General features: G+C 48.3%; 1 long non-coding RNA gene across 1 annotated transcript; it reads left to right on the forward strand.

Annotated features, from left to right (window-relative positions):
• The first annotated feature begins 475 nt into the window (after positions 1-475).
• Positions 476-9,744, forward strand: LOC310695050. The gene is made up of 2 exons (XR_014519895.1): positions 476-680; positions 9,328-9,744. It is a non-coding gene; the product is annotated as an uncharacterized lncRNA (long non-coding RNA).
• The last annotated feature ends 3,903 nt before the right edge of the window (positions 9,745-13,647 follow it).

Raw genomic sequence — 13,647 nt, forward strand, 5'->3', positions numbered from 1 at the left:
GTGTTTTGAATAGACTCAGTCCTCAGTAGGGGATTGTGTGCCCCTCGGACAGAATCATAACTCCTACAGAGAGCTTTTTGGAGATATGAAGAATAAAACACTTTTCATTGCAAATTGGGGCAGATTAGTAAAATAATGAGGACAGCAATAACAATGGGCCCTGCTGAGCCTGACAAACATCTCTAAATAAACCCGCTTAGCACAAGTTCCTTTTCCTAAATCTGCAAAGGTCATAAAATTGGCCTCTTCTTCTCTCTCAGCTTCGAGGGGGGTGGGAGACGAGGCTGCCGAAAAGCTTGGGGCCAGATTGGTTTTCACTGATCTCGAACGAAAACAAATAAGGGGAGAAATAATATGCAAATCGACTCCATGTCTCAATGGGACGTAGAGCTGTCAATATTTGCCTCTCAGCTCAATAAATCCAGAGGATCCTTGGAAGACGTGTCAATAAATATCTGCTTCTTGTTACAGATGAGCGATATGGGGAACTGGAGAACTTAAAGGAATACAGTGAGCAGCAAGGGTACTGATCGCTCTGCCTATTGAGAGCATCAGAAGAGGCAGAAGGATCAGGCCAGTGGCCCATCTCCGTTCTCACAGTGGCCACCCAGATGCCCCAATAAGAAGCTTTCAAGCACAAGAGCACTTCTGGTAGCCATCACTCCCTCCTGTGGAAGTGAGTTCCACAGTTTAACAATGTATGGCATGAAAAAGTTTTGTCTGTCCTGAATCTTCCAGATTCATTCAACTTCATTGGGTGCCCATTGGATTCTAGGGTTATGAGAGAGGGAGAAAACCTTTTTCCTCTACCTTCTATCCTTCTTTTGTAGAATCATAAAACTGTAGGGTTGGAAGGGGTCATAAGGATCATTCCAGAGGTCAGCAAACTTTTTCAGCAGGAGGCCTATCCACTGTCCTTCAGAACTTGTTGGGGGCTGGACTATATTTGGGGGCGGGGAGGAATGAACGAATTCCTATGCCCCACAGATAACCCAGAGATGCATTTTAAATAAAAGGACACATTCTCCACCCCCATCGTTCTGCCCGGACACTGAGGTGCAGCTCTGAGGGCCTCCTGGTGGTTCCCTCACTGCGAGAAGCCAAGTTACAGGGAACCAGACAGAGGGCCTTCCCGGTAGTGGCACCCGCCCTGTTGAACGCCCTCCCACCAGATGTCAAAGAGAAAAACAACTACCAGACTTTTAGAAGACATCTGAAGGCAGCCCTGTTTAGGGAAACTTTTAATGTTTGATGCATGACTGTATTTTAATATTTTGTTGGAAGCCACCCAGAGTGGCTGGGGAAGCCCAGCCAAATGGGAGGGGTATAAATAATATAGTAGTAGTAGTGGTGCTAGTAGTAGTAGTAGTAGTAGTAGTAGTAGTAGTAGTACAACCCCCAGCCAATGTAGGAATCACAGCTGAAAGATCCCTGACAGAGGGACATCCAACCTCTGTTTAAAAACCTCCGACAAAGGGGAATCCGCCACCTTCCAAGGCAGTCTGTTTCACCATCGAACAGCTCTTACCACCGGAAAGTCCGTCATAACGTTGAGTCAGAATCTCCTTTCTTGCCATTTGAATCCAGTGGTTCGGGCCCTACCCTCTGGAGCAGCAGAAATCAAGGAAGGTGATGTGAGATCAGCACCTTGGACGGGGGTCTAGGTGCGCGTTTCAGGACCACGGCCAGCGCTTTAATGAGGCGGGGAGAACCACGTACGCCACCTTGAACTAAAAACAAGTCGGGATATAAATGCAACCAATAACTAATAATTAATAATGTCAAAACTTGGAGAGGAAGTTTGTGGGGAAATTAGCAGTGTTTGCAGGTGGGGGGTTGGGGTGGGGTGTCTCAGAGCGGACTACAATTAATGAAAAGGGGAAGGGGAGAGATCGGAAGGAATGGCGTCCAGCAGTGGCGTAGCATGGGTTCTCAGCACCCGGGGCAAGGCAAGTAATTTGCGCCCCCTAACCCGTGGATTTTAGCACTCGAGTCTCTTCCGCGCCGCCCCCAGATGTTGCGCCAGGTGCAGCAGGCCCCCCCTGCACCCCCCACGCTACGCCACTGCTCCCACCACAAGTCTTCAGGACAGCCATCCGAAGGCTGGCGTGGGGAGAAGGTCTCTCCGCCCCACCACCAGGCTTCGGAGCAGCCTTCCGAAGGCTGGTGCGGGGAGAAGGTCTCTCCGCCCCACCGCCAGGCTTCGGAGCAGCCTTCCGAAGGCTGGCGGTGGGGCGGAGAAACCTCCTCCCGCCGCCAGGCTTTGGAGCAGCCTTCCGAAGGCTGGCGGTGGGGCGGAGAGCCCTCCTCCCACCGCCAGCCTTCGGAGCAGCCTTCCGAAGGCTGGCGGCGGGAGGAGGTCTCTCCGCCCCACCGCCAGCCTTCGGAGGAGGTCCGAGGACAGTGGGGTTCCTGCTTCCTCCAGGAGGGCCGGCCAAACGCACCCCCTCAAATGTTGCGCCCGGTGCGGCCGGCACCCCTGGCACCCCCCACGCTACGCCACTGCCGTCCAGTCCTGTGTGTTCTGTGGCAGTGCAAAGGAGCCCACAGAGAAGCAATGGTAGAGGAGATTTACGCCCTGCTCTCCAGGGTATAAATAACCCCCCGTCTGACACTGCCTAATTGGGGCATGAGAGGCAGTATCTCTGCAGCTTCGAGATGCGGACCCACACCTCCCGACCGGTGCCTTATCGAGGTGGCAATATATTCCAGAGATGGATATCAGGCATGTGGTGGGAAGCAATGGAAAGCCCGTCTTTGGTGGCAGGTGGCCTTAGGATGAAAATGCATGAGCAGCGTTTTATCGCGCCAGCGATGCCGTCCGGGCAATCATTTCCGCAGCGCCCTCCTAGCTGTGGTAATGCTTCATTCATATGGAAATCCACTTGAAAGCCTCCTGAATTTAAATACCCGGCGGCAAGGTTGTGTGTGAACCACAGTTCTCCAGCAGCACAGAAAGCTCACAGCTGGGGATTCAGCTTCATGAGAATCTTCCCCCTTAAAAAATAAGAAAAATAGAGCAAGTTTCTAGTCCTTAATGTTGTGAAGCTATGTTTGAAGGTATGCAAACGACGATTGGAGAGGGGAGAGGGTCCTCGGAAGCCGGTGGAGTTTTTGTATAAAATGCAAAATGCATGGGAGGAGTGCTTTCAGAAGCTTGCATAGCACCTTATCTCTCCCCATGGCCAGAACTGAACTCTCTTTTCTTTTTATTTATTTTTTAAATAATGTTTATTAAAGTTTCACAAACAATAAAAAGTTTCAAAATTTAAACATAAGAAAACCTACAAAAATGAAAAAATACAAAAGCAAAACACATAAAAAATACATAATAGAAAACAGTTAACAAAAGAAGGGAAGGAAAAAAGGGGGGGAAAAGAAAAAGCAAAAAGCAAAAAGCAAAACAGAAAATAGATTAGTATTTTCATATCTTATACTTCATTCACTAGTTTCTTGACCTCCTCACACCTCCCATTTTGTATTCCAGTTCAGATATTAAATTCAGCAAATCCTTACCCTCTAGCATTTATCCTCACTCAAGATATTAACCTATTATAAATATCAATTTTCCAGATGTCAATCCCTATTTACACTTTCTTAGAAATCTTTTTACCAATACCACTTATTTTCCATCAGACATCGTTTTAACATTCCTTAATTTTACAGTGCTTCTGCAAGTAGTCTTTAAATTTCTTCCAGTCTTCCTCCACCGACTCTTCTCCCTGGTCACGAATTCTGCCAGTCATTTCTGCCAATTCCATGTAGTCCATCACTTTCATCTGCCATTCTTCCAGTGTGGGTAGCTCCTGTGTCTTCTAATACTTCGCGATGAGTAATCTTGCTGCTGTTGTAGCATACATAAAGAAAGTTCTATCCTTCTTTGGCACCAATTGGCCGACTATGCCCAGAAGAAAGGCCTCTGGTTTCTTCAGGAAGGTATATTTAAATACCTTTTTCATTTCATTATAGATCATCTCCCAGAAAGCCTTAATCCTTGGGCACGTCCACCAAAGGTGAAAGAATGTACCTTCAGTTTCTTTACATTTCCAACATTTATTATCGGGCAAATGATAGATTTTTGCAAGCTTGACTGGTGTCATGTACCACCTGTATATCATTTGAACTCTCTCTTCTTTTTAAAGCACAGAATTTAGATTACCTTAGCACAGAATTTAAGTCTCATTTAGTGCACACATTCACCAATACTCAACTTCTCCACTTTTTTAAAGTACTAGGTAGCAGATGCTGAGGCCTTCTTCAGCCTGAGACAATTGAGCACACCCTATCTCCAGCTGTTACAAATTGCATGCCAAAGGGGCCACAACAATGAAGGCCCTGCTACGGTGGACCCAGCGAGCTCTTGGTACCACCAGGAGGTCCCCTTGTAGAGATCATAGTGGCTGGGCAGGAGGGCAAGTAGCCCTCAAATGGTGGGTTATGTAAACTAAAACACAATCACAAAATGTAGAATAGCAAACTATAAAACCACAACCAGTGCTTTTTTTTCCAGCTGGAGCATGCTGGAGTGTAGGTCTGGCACCACTCAGAAGGGAACCATTGTAAGCCAATGCTCCCCCCCCAACCCGATTTTTGTCTTTAGATCTAGCTCCTAGCTACAATTGGTCAAGCTACAGGGCAGGGCCAATTTGTATTTCTTTTCTTTCACCCCATCTCCTGTGTAGCGGCAGGGGGCTTTAAGCCTTCCAGCCAAGTCTCTACCATGGCCTGCACATGTGTTTGTGCCAGGACCCTTCCGAGCTGTCCTAGCCATCTGCCTGAATCCAAAAGAATAAGGGAGGCAGGGTGCAGTTATTTGACCTGCACCAGAACCAAGGTTGACTCCCAAACCAGCTAGGGAGACAGCTTGCCATAGTTTTTAGCACTTCTGCGGGCAGTGAACGTTGTCAAACCGGCATCTGTTCAGAGCTGCCCCGAGTCGCCCAGCAATTTAATATAACAACTTCATGGTGAGTTATGGCACCTATTTTGGGGGGAGGGGGAGCACTGACCACAACACATAAGAACTAAGAAGAGCGTGCTGGATCTGCTCAATGGTGCACCTAATAATAATAATAATAATAATAATAATAATAATAATAATAAATTTTATTTATACCCCGCCCTCCGCGGCTAGAGCCGGACTCAGGGTGGCTAACACCAATAAAATCACAGTAAAAACATAATGGGGGGGAAGAGAGGGGGGAACCAATTTAAAATACAGGTTAAAATGCAATTTAAAATGCAGCCTCATTTTAAAAGTAGCCCATAGATCAAAACCATAAGGGGAGGGAAAAACATAAGGGTCAGACTGAGTCCAAACCAAAGGCCAGGCAGAACAGCTCTGTCTTGCAGGCCCTGCGGAAAGATGTCAAGTCCTGCAGGGCCCTAGTCTCTTGTCACAGAGCATTCCACCAAGTCGGGGCCAGTACTGAAAAGGCCCTGGCCCTAGTTGAGACCAATCTAACCACCTTGCGACCTGGGACCTCCAAAATGTTGTCATTTATGGACCTTAAGGACCTCCGTGGGGCATACCGAGAGAGGCGGTCCCATAGGTACATAGGTCCTAGTCCAGCATCGTCTTCTTACAGTCACCGACCAGATGCCTGTGGGAAACCCCCGAGCAGTTTCCTTCCTTCCCCTTTCCCATGCTGTGAAACAGAAGAACACGAGAGGGAATTGTTGGACCTAACTGATCTACGAGGCCCGGGATTTCTCTGTGCTTTAAGCAAGACAAGGAGCAGACAGATCCCCCATTATCCCTTTCCTGTGAAATATGCCAAGCCACTTAGTATTCATGCTTGTACCCAATTATTTATAACAGGGATTCTTTATTCGAAGTTTCAGGCTGGGAAAGGGGGGTGGGGAGTTCTAACCAGGTGGTTTTAACAATGATTTAAGGCTTGGGAGAGTTTGATTATTAATGGAGGGAGGAGGAGGAGGGTCTAACGAAGGGAATTTGGAGTGGCGAAATAATGTGGCTGAGGAAGAGTCAGGATGGTAGCACAGCTTTCTGCCACCTGATGCCCTCCTGATGCTTTGGAATGCAACTCCCATCAGCCCCAGCCAGCCCCAAAACTGAAAGCAGAACTATGTATAACTGGCCTATTGCCACTATCAGCAGTAATCATCATGAACAAGTGGCCAAGTCTCGGCCTCCCTAAACCTTCCATAGCATAGCTCCTTCCCCCTTTCCTCTCTTTAAAAGCACTTTTGAATGCAGCTGGCAAATGTCGTAGGGGATTAGGGCAAAGTAGACAGGTGTGGGGGCTATCAGCTCCCTATAGCACCAAGAAAAATCCTGGTGGATCAGACTAGTGGCCCATCTAGTCCTTCATACTGTTCTCATGGTGGGCCAATAGATGACCTAAAGAGAAACCCACAGGCAGGATTCAGGCTCCCCAGCAACTGGTATTCGGAAACCACTGTGGAGACAGACCAGAGCCAGATGATGCAATGGCAGCCTCTTGACCCAGCTGCCTCCCCCTGCCCTAGTGGTGTTGGGTCACCCTCTTGACCTGGCAGTCTCCCCCTGCCCTGTGGCCCCGGAGATATAGAGGGGTGGCCCTTCCCCCCTGCACAATTGCACCGGACAGAGGAGAAGGGTGGTCTCTTGACTAGACAGCCTCCCCTTCCCCTTAGACTAGACGAGCAGCATAAGGGTGATCTCAACTTGCATTATAACCACCATGTGGTTGAGGGGTGGAGGTGAAGCTGAAGCTGAGAATGAAGATAGACCTCTTGACTCAGCCACTGCTCCCCCATTCCAGTGGTCGTAGGCAGTGGGGGGCAGCAGTTAAGAGGTCATCCCACCACCACCACCACCACCTGTGAATCCTCCTCCTTTTCTTCTTCCTCCTCCTCCTTTCTGCTGAGCACTCTGCTTTTTTTCAGGCTTTCCAATTCAGCCGTCCGCAAGCTGTAATCCCAACCCATAAAACCGAGACATGGTTGCGCATATTGAGGTCAGCCATTGGGTCTCTGAACCGTGGCTCTCGCTCCTGAAGTTTTGACCAGGCGGAGCTGTAAAGCTCTCCTAACTAATGGGATTGAGTTGTTTATGGCCCCATCAACCTTTTTTTCTGAAAGGATCAGGCTGAGTTTTATCATTATCATTTCCTGTAACTGGGGGTGATGTCGAGCGTTCAAGGCTCACCTCTACCCCCCCCCCTCCCACCTGCACCCAGTCATCCTCTCTTTTTCATAGTGTGTCTTCCCTTTGAAAAAAACAAAGCCCCCCCTAAATGAAGGAGGTAGAGATATAGAGATAGGAGAGATGCAGCAAAGGGGGGGGTGGTGAGATGGATAAAAAAGCAGCTAGAAATTTTCCCTTATCTCAACCTGTTCATCCCTCCCGTGTAATTGTTTTGCTGATGTTTTCCTTGTAGCAAATAATACGCCATGCTTCAAAAGCTACATCCAGGTAAAAAGTATAGAGGAGAACTTCAGACGAGTCTTGCTGATGGATCAGTCCGGGATCCTGCCCCATAGTGGCCAGCCACATGTTCCAATGGAAGCAGAACTTGAGCACAACAGCAATTAGATGAGAACTAAACAGAAGCCAAGCTGCATTTTGGGCCAAAGGAAGTTTCTGAGTCATTTGAGGGCAGCTCCATGTGGAGTCTATCCCTAGGTTACCTGAAAGCCTTGCTCGATCTCAGCACTCTGCCTCTCTCTCCCTCTCTATCTGCTTTTAAAGAGCCAAGGCCACATAAATTCAAAGGCATGATATAATTGAAGATGAATCCATCAGGCAGCACACAACCTTTCACATTAGACATATTGAGACTGAAGCTGGAGGAAAATTGCTTTTTTCCTTCTTGACTTTCTATTTGCTTAAGCCCCCAATATTTACTGGTTGCGAGCGGAATCTGTTTTTCATTTCCAGCGTGGAGGTGAGGGAGAATCCCAGTGCCACTCATCTCGGCACCAAAATTAAATCTGTCGAGCACTGTCAGGGGCCCGGTGTATTAATGATACACTTGTAATCCGTTTCATTCTGGAGGGTGAGGAGCAGAGCTGCGTCTGCTGACGGGGGACTCAGGCACTTGACCATTGTTCGCACATTATAATAGGAGGCGAAGAACACTTCCCCAATCCCTGGAAATTGCAGCTTCTTCTCCATCATTTACTCCCTTCGTGGCAACGCCCCAGGGTCACGGACTGCTGCCGGAGCCTCAATTAGCCAGTGGATGGAGAATCTGAGGTCAACGGATCAGCTGCTTCCTCCTCCTATTAATAAGTTGGGAAATGTGCAAGACAGAGAGAAAAGAGGGTTTCTGTCTCCATCGGATGCACTGCCAGCTGCAGAGAAGGGACTGCAGGATTATAGGGCTGGGTGGGACCCCAGAGGACATCTATAGCAACCCCCGGCTCACTGCAGATTCTGCCATGTAGGGTGCATTGACAGAACAGGTGGCAAGGTAGCTATTCAGCCTCTGCTTAGATACCGCCAGGGAAGAAGAGGCCGTTGCCTGCTGAGGTGGACTGCTCCACTGTCAGAAAAGCTCTAACTGCTAGGAAGCTTCTCCTGCCATCAAACAGAAATCTCCTTCCCCACATTGTCCACACAGGGTTCTAGCCCTGTGTGTGCACAGCCGCAGAGAAAAAGCCTGCTCCATCTTTGGCATGATGAGACCATATCTACAATTTTTTCTTGTAGGGGGCAGAAGTCTACACTACCACCATGCTTTCCCAGATTGTGAACACTGATGAATCACTGATGAATCAGAGGGATGTGGTTGTTAGTGTACTTTCCCCAGACCAAACACAATTCCCTTCATTGGAGAAGACCAAGGCAGAAATATGAGTTGAGAAGTTCCACCTTCTCTCCATCTCCCCTCTTCCTTGGTCTTCTTGCTTCCGTGGGCAAAATAACCCCCTTTTCTGTTTTTTTATCATTGTTGTTGTTGTTGTTATTGCTGCCCATCTGACTGTGTGGCTTCCAACACATTAAAACACAGTAAGGCATCAAGCATTAAAACTTCCCTAAACAGGACTGCCTTCAGATGTCTTCTAAAAGTCAGAGAGTTGTTTATGTCCTTGAAATCTGATGGCGGGCGCCACCACCGAGAAGGCCCTCTGCCTGGTTCCCTGTAACGTCACTTCTCACAGGGAGGGAAACGCCAGAAGGCCCTTGGAGCTGGACCTCAGTGTCATTCTCAGGATCTGGTCTGAAGGAATATAATCCACCACTTGCTGAATTTTATATGTTTGTTTGTTTATTGCATTTATATCCCAACTTTTAAAGTCAACCTGTTAAATCAACCTCCCAGAAAGCCTGATTCTCTGTTTCCTATTTTGCTAACTTTTAAATCTGTTTCCTGGGAGAGCAGCACCTGGGCCAATGAACAGCATCCAGTCCAGAGAAGGAAACCTCTGCGCTCTGCAGCCTGCCTTGAAAGCCACACGGCTGACAAGCCACCCTTGATCCTAACTGCTTTCAACAATGCTATTACTTTGCAAAAAAAAACCCAACACCTTCCCTGCAACTCCCCATTAGGCTCAGCAATGACACCACAAACCTTCCAGCACTTGGATGGTGTCCATTGAGCGACGCTGCCTGTTCAGGGATGCCGCCTCCAATTATAGGAAGGAGGCGGGGGAAACCATTTGGCACCCCATTCTTGCAACGCACTTTTGTCTATTCCGCTTACCCGGGGCCTCAGTTCCTGGGCATTAAGAGCGAATAAAAAAGTTTAGCTCATTGATTTATCGCCTCTCGCGGAAAGTGAGTTTATCACCTGCCTTCCAGGTTTCCGAGTCACTCTGTTCTTTGATTATAATTTTTATTTATTTGGTGATGGATGGGTTCTCAGATTGTAAGGGGGGGTGTTCCCTATCAGGAGACAATATTTCTCTATGTCCTGAACATCTGACACCCATTTTTCAATGTCCATTTCTTCTTTTCTCTGGAACAAACCCATCTTAGCATTCCACCGGTGGTTTCGGCCACGTCTGTTTGTGTGAGGAAATGGCAAGCAGGACACCTAGCGTCTGTGTGGCAATATCGCAGCAATGGTGAACAGCCTTTGAAGTCAGGGGAGGGAAAGCCTGGAGACAGTGTGGTGTAGTGGTTAGAGTGTGACTAAGAAAGGGTTCTAATCCAAACTTGGCCATGAAGCTCACTGGGTGTGTTCTGGAGAGCCAGTCACTGCCTCTCAGCCTAACCTACCCTGCAGGATTGTCGCAGAGACTAAATGAGGAGAATGGTGTGGCCCACCTTGAGCTCCTTGGAGAAAAAGGTGGGGTGTAAATGGGAATAAATGAATAAATACCCTAGGCTGTGAAGCAAGGGTTGTGAACTGTGTTCAGCCTCTGGGCTGAATTAAGGACCTGGCTGAATCAGGCCAAAGGGGCACATCTAGTCCAGCTGTCAGGTGCTGGACTGAGGAGGAATGGTGGGGGCCACCCCTCCTCCTCCTGAACCTTCCTGAGAACAGGAGGACAGTATAGATTTAGAACAGTGGTTTACAGAAGGACATAGTTTAGAGGCTGCAGAGGGGAGAAGCTGGGAAATATTGGGAGATGAACAGCAGGAAGAAGACACACCAGGGGAGAGACAGCTGACAGACTCAGTGTCTTTGGAAAGCATTCCTGACCCCCCCTTCTCCCAGGACCCAGCGTGCAGTGAGAGTACAGTAGAACCTCTACTTACGACCGCCTCTACTTGGGCCTAACCCAAGTTGCGACCGCAGCAAACCCGGAAGTAAATACTGGGTTTACCCCGATTCGCACATGCGCAGAAGCAGCTTCTGCCGTTTGTGCATGCGCAGAAGCGCGCTGCCACTGAATGCACCTGCGCACAACGACACTTCTACCAGCGACCCGGATCGACATACGGACGGACCTCCGGAACTGATTACATCCGTAAGTAAAGGTTCCACTGTAGTGGAACAGAAAGCTCAGAGGCAAAAAGCAAAGATCTGCCAACGTAGGGATGACGTATGATAGGAGAGACAGAGGGGGTGGAACTTTACTCGAAGCAACACCATTATTTGATAGAGACTGCATTGCTCTGTCTCTCTGTGTGAATACTGAATAAATTACGTGGTGAGGACTCTTCTTGTTCCTCTGCTTTTTGGCTGCCCCCGGGAGAGGGATCGGATTCCCTGAAGACTGACACCAGCATCCTGTTCTCACAGTGGCCAACCAGAAGTCTCAGAGGGAAGCCTCTGAGTAGGATCTGATCACAAGAACATCCTCCCCTATTCCCCCCTCCAGCGGTTTCCAGCAACAGGCATTCAGAAACAACACTGTCTCTCAATATGGAGCCAGAGCATAGCCACTGCAGCTAGTAGCCATGGATCTCCTTATCCTCTGTGAATTTCCCACCCCCAAACCATCTTTAAAGCCATCCAAGTTGGTGGCCATCACTGTGTCCTGTGGGAGTGAGTTCTGCAGTTTGTCTATGTGCTGCGTAAAGAAGGATTTTTTTAAATAAAAAAAATCTGTCCTGAATCTTCCTTCATTGGATGACCCATGCTTCGGATAAAGCAGCACTCGCTGCTGTTAGCAGCCAATCCTCCCTTGTCTTCTGGTGTTTGCAAGCAGAGGAAATGAACGCGCAGGCACACACAAAACAAAGTAACAAGTTAAAATTAATAGTTTGTGAGTGACAGCCACACTTCTGCGCCATCCAAGGAGAGCTGGAGAAAATGTTCCGTACACATCTCCCCTCTTCCTCCCCCCCCCTCCCCACCACCTCCTTTTCAATTTCCTACTCCAGAGTGGAAACTTGATTTCCTTTTGCATGTGGTTTCCAAAGAGCTCCCTGGTGGTTTTTTTAAAAGTGCTGCCAACAATTACGTGGCAGCTGAAGCAAAGTGAGAATGACATGGAGCTGACTTCATGTTCAGAATTCCAACCCCAGATTTATCAACATAGGATAGGAGGATGAACTCTGACTACAACCACAATTGTCTGGGGGTGGGGGGAGAAGCGGAGCCGAACAGCATCTCGTCAGGTAGAGTCGGCCATAATTTGGTTGCCTATAATTATAAGTAAAAGGTAAAAAAGGTAAAGGACCCCTGGACAGTTAAGTCCAGTCAAAGGCGACTATGAGATGCGGTACTCATCTCGCTTTCAGGCCGAGGGAGCCGGTGTTTGTCCACAGACAGCTTTCCAGGTCATGTGGCCAGCATGACTAAACCACTTCTGGCACAACGGGACACCGTGATGGAAATCAGAGCACAAAGAAACGCTGTTTTCCTTCCCACCAGAGTGGTATCTATTTATCTACTTGCACTGGCATGCTTTCGAACTGCTAGGTTGGCAGGAGCTGGAACAGAGCGACGGGAGCTCACCCCATCATGGGGATTCAAACCGCCGACCTTCTGATTGGGAAGCCCAAGAGGCTCAGTGGTTTAGACCACAGCGCCACCCACATCCCTGCATAGTTATAAGTAGGGAGGGATTGTGCAATGGATTGCACAGGAGCCGGCTGTTGCGCCACAATAATCAGCTGTTGCAGAATAAGAATTAGATGTAGCACCACGAGAATCTGCTGCTGACCAACAGACTTCTTTAGCACAACTTTGTGGATTCCTTTGTTGCATAAACTTTAAACTCCACCACCTAGTAGTGCAAGGGCTCTTATGCTGAAGAACAGAAACCACTGAGTATCATAATATGGCCACCAGGGACTTAAGAGCATAAGAAGACTCCCCACTGCCTGAGCCAACCAGGAGCGGGGGGAGGGGCATCTAGTCCAGTATCCTGTTCTCACAGTGGCCAAATGCCCCTAAGAAACTAGGCATCTAGATGGACTGCCTATGGACTTTGAGCTTCCATAAAAACCTAAGAAGAGTCTTTTTGGATCAGATAAAAGGGGGTCCATCTCAGACCCTCCAAGTGTCCCTACTTTCCAGGGACAGCCCCAGATTTACAGAAGCTGTCCCAGTTTCTGATTTGATCCCAGAATGTCCTGCTTTTCCTTAGGACTTCCCTATTTCCATCAGAGGAATGTTGGAAGGTATGGAGTTATGCGACCTCCGAGTCCAGGAGATAAGTAACTACACAACCTTTAGAAGACATCTGAAGGCAGCCCTGCATAGGGGAAGTTTTTTAGGTTTAATGTTTTTGTATACAAGGTGTGACTGGAAAGTTTGGTGAATGGTCACCAAAATCGGACAGCAAGAAATATTCGAACATACAATTGGCATCAGAAACCCATGAAATGCCCACAATTGTGTATGGAGATGAATATTTCTCACAGTCCGATTTCTGTGACCATCTACTGAACTTTCCGGTCACACCGTGTATTTTGGAAGCCTCCAAAAGTGGCTGGGGCAACCCAATCAGATGGGTGGGGTACAAATAATAAAATTGCTATTGTTATTCTGAATAAAGTAAAGGTAAAGGGACCCCTGACCATTAGATCCAGTCGTGACCGACTCTGGGGTTGCAGCGCTCATCTCGCTTTACTGGCCGAGGGAGACAGCATACAGTTTCCAGGTCATGTGGCCAGCATGACTAAGCCGCTTCTGGCGAACCAGAACAGCACACAGAAACGCTGTTTACCTTCCCGCCAGAGCGGTACCTATTTATCTACTTGCACTTTGACGTGCTTTCGAACTGCTAGGTTGGCAGGAGCAGGGACCAAGCAACGGGAGCTCACTCTGTCGCGGTGATTAGAACCGCCGACCTTCT

This window comes from Podarcis liolepis (assembly GCF_965112155.1).
Source record: "Podarcis liolepis genome assembly, chromosome: 15".
Taxonomy (NCBI): Eukaryota; Metazoa; Chordata; class Lepidosauria; order Squamata; family Lacertidae; genus Podarcis; species Podarcis liolepis.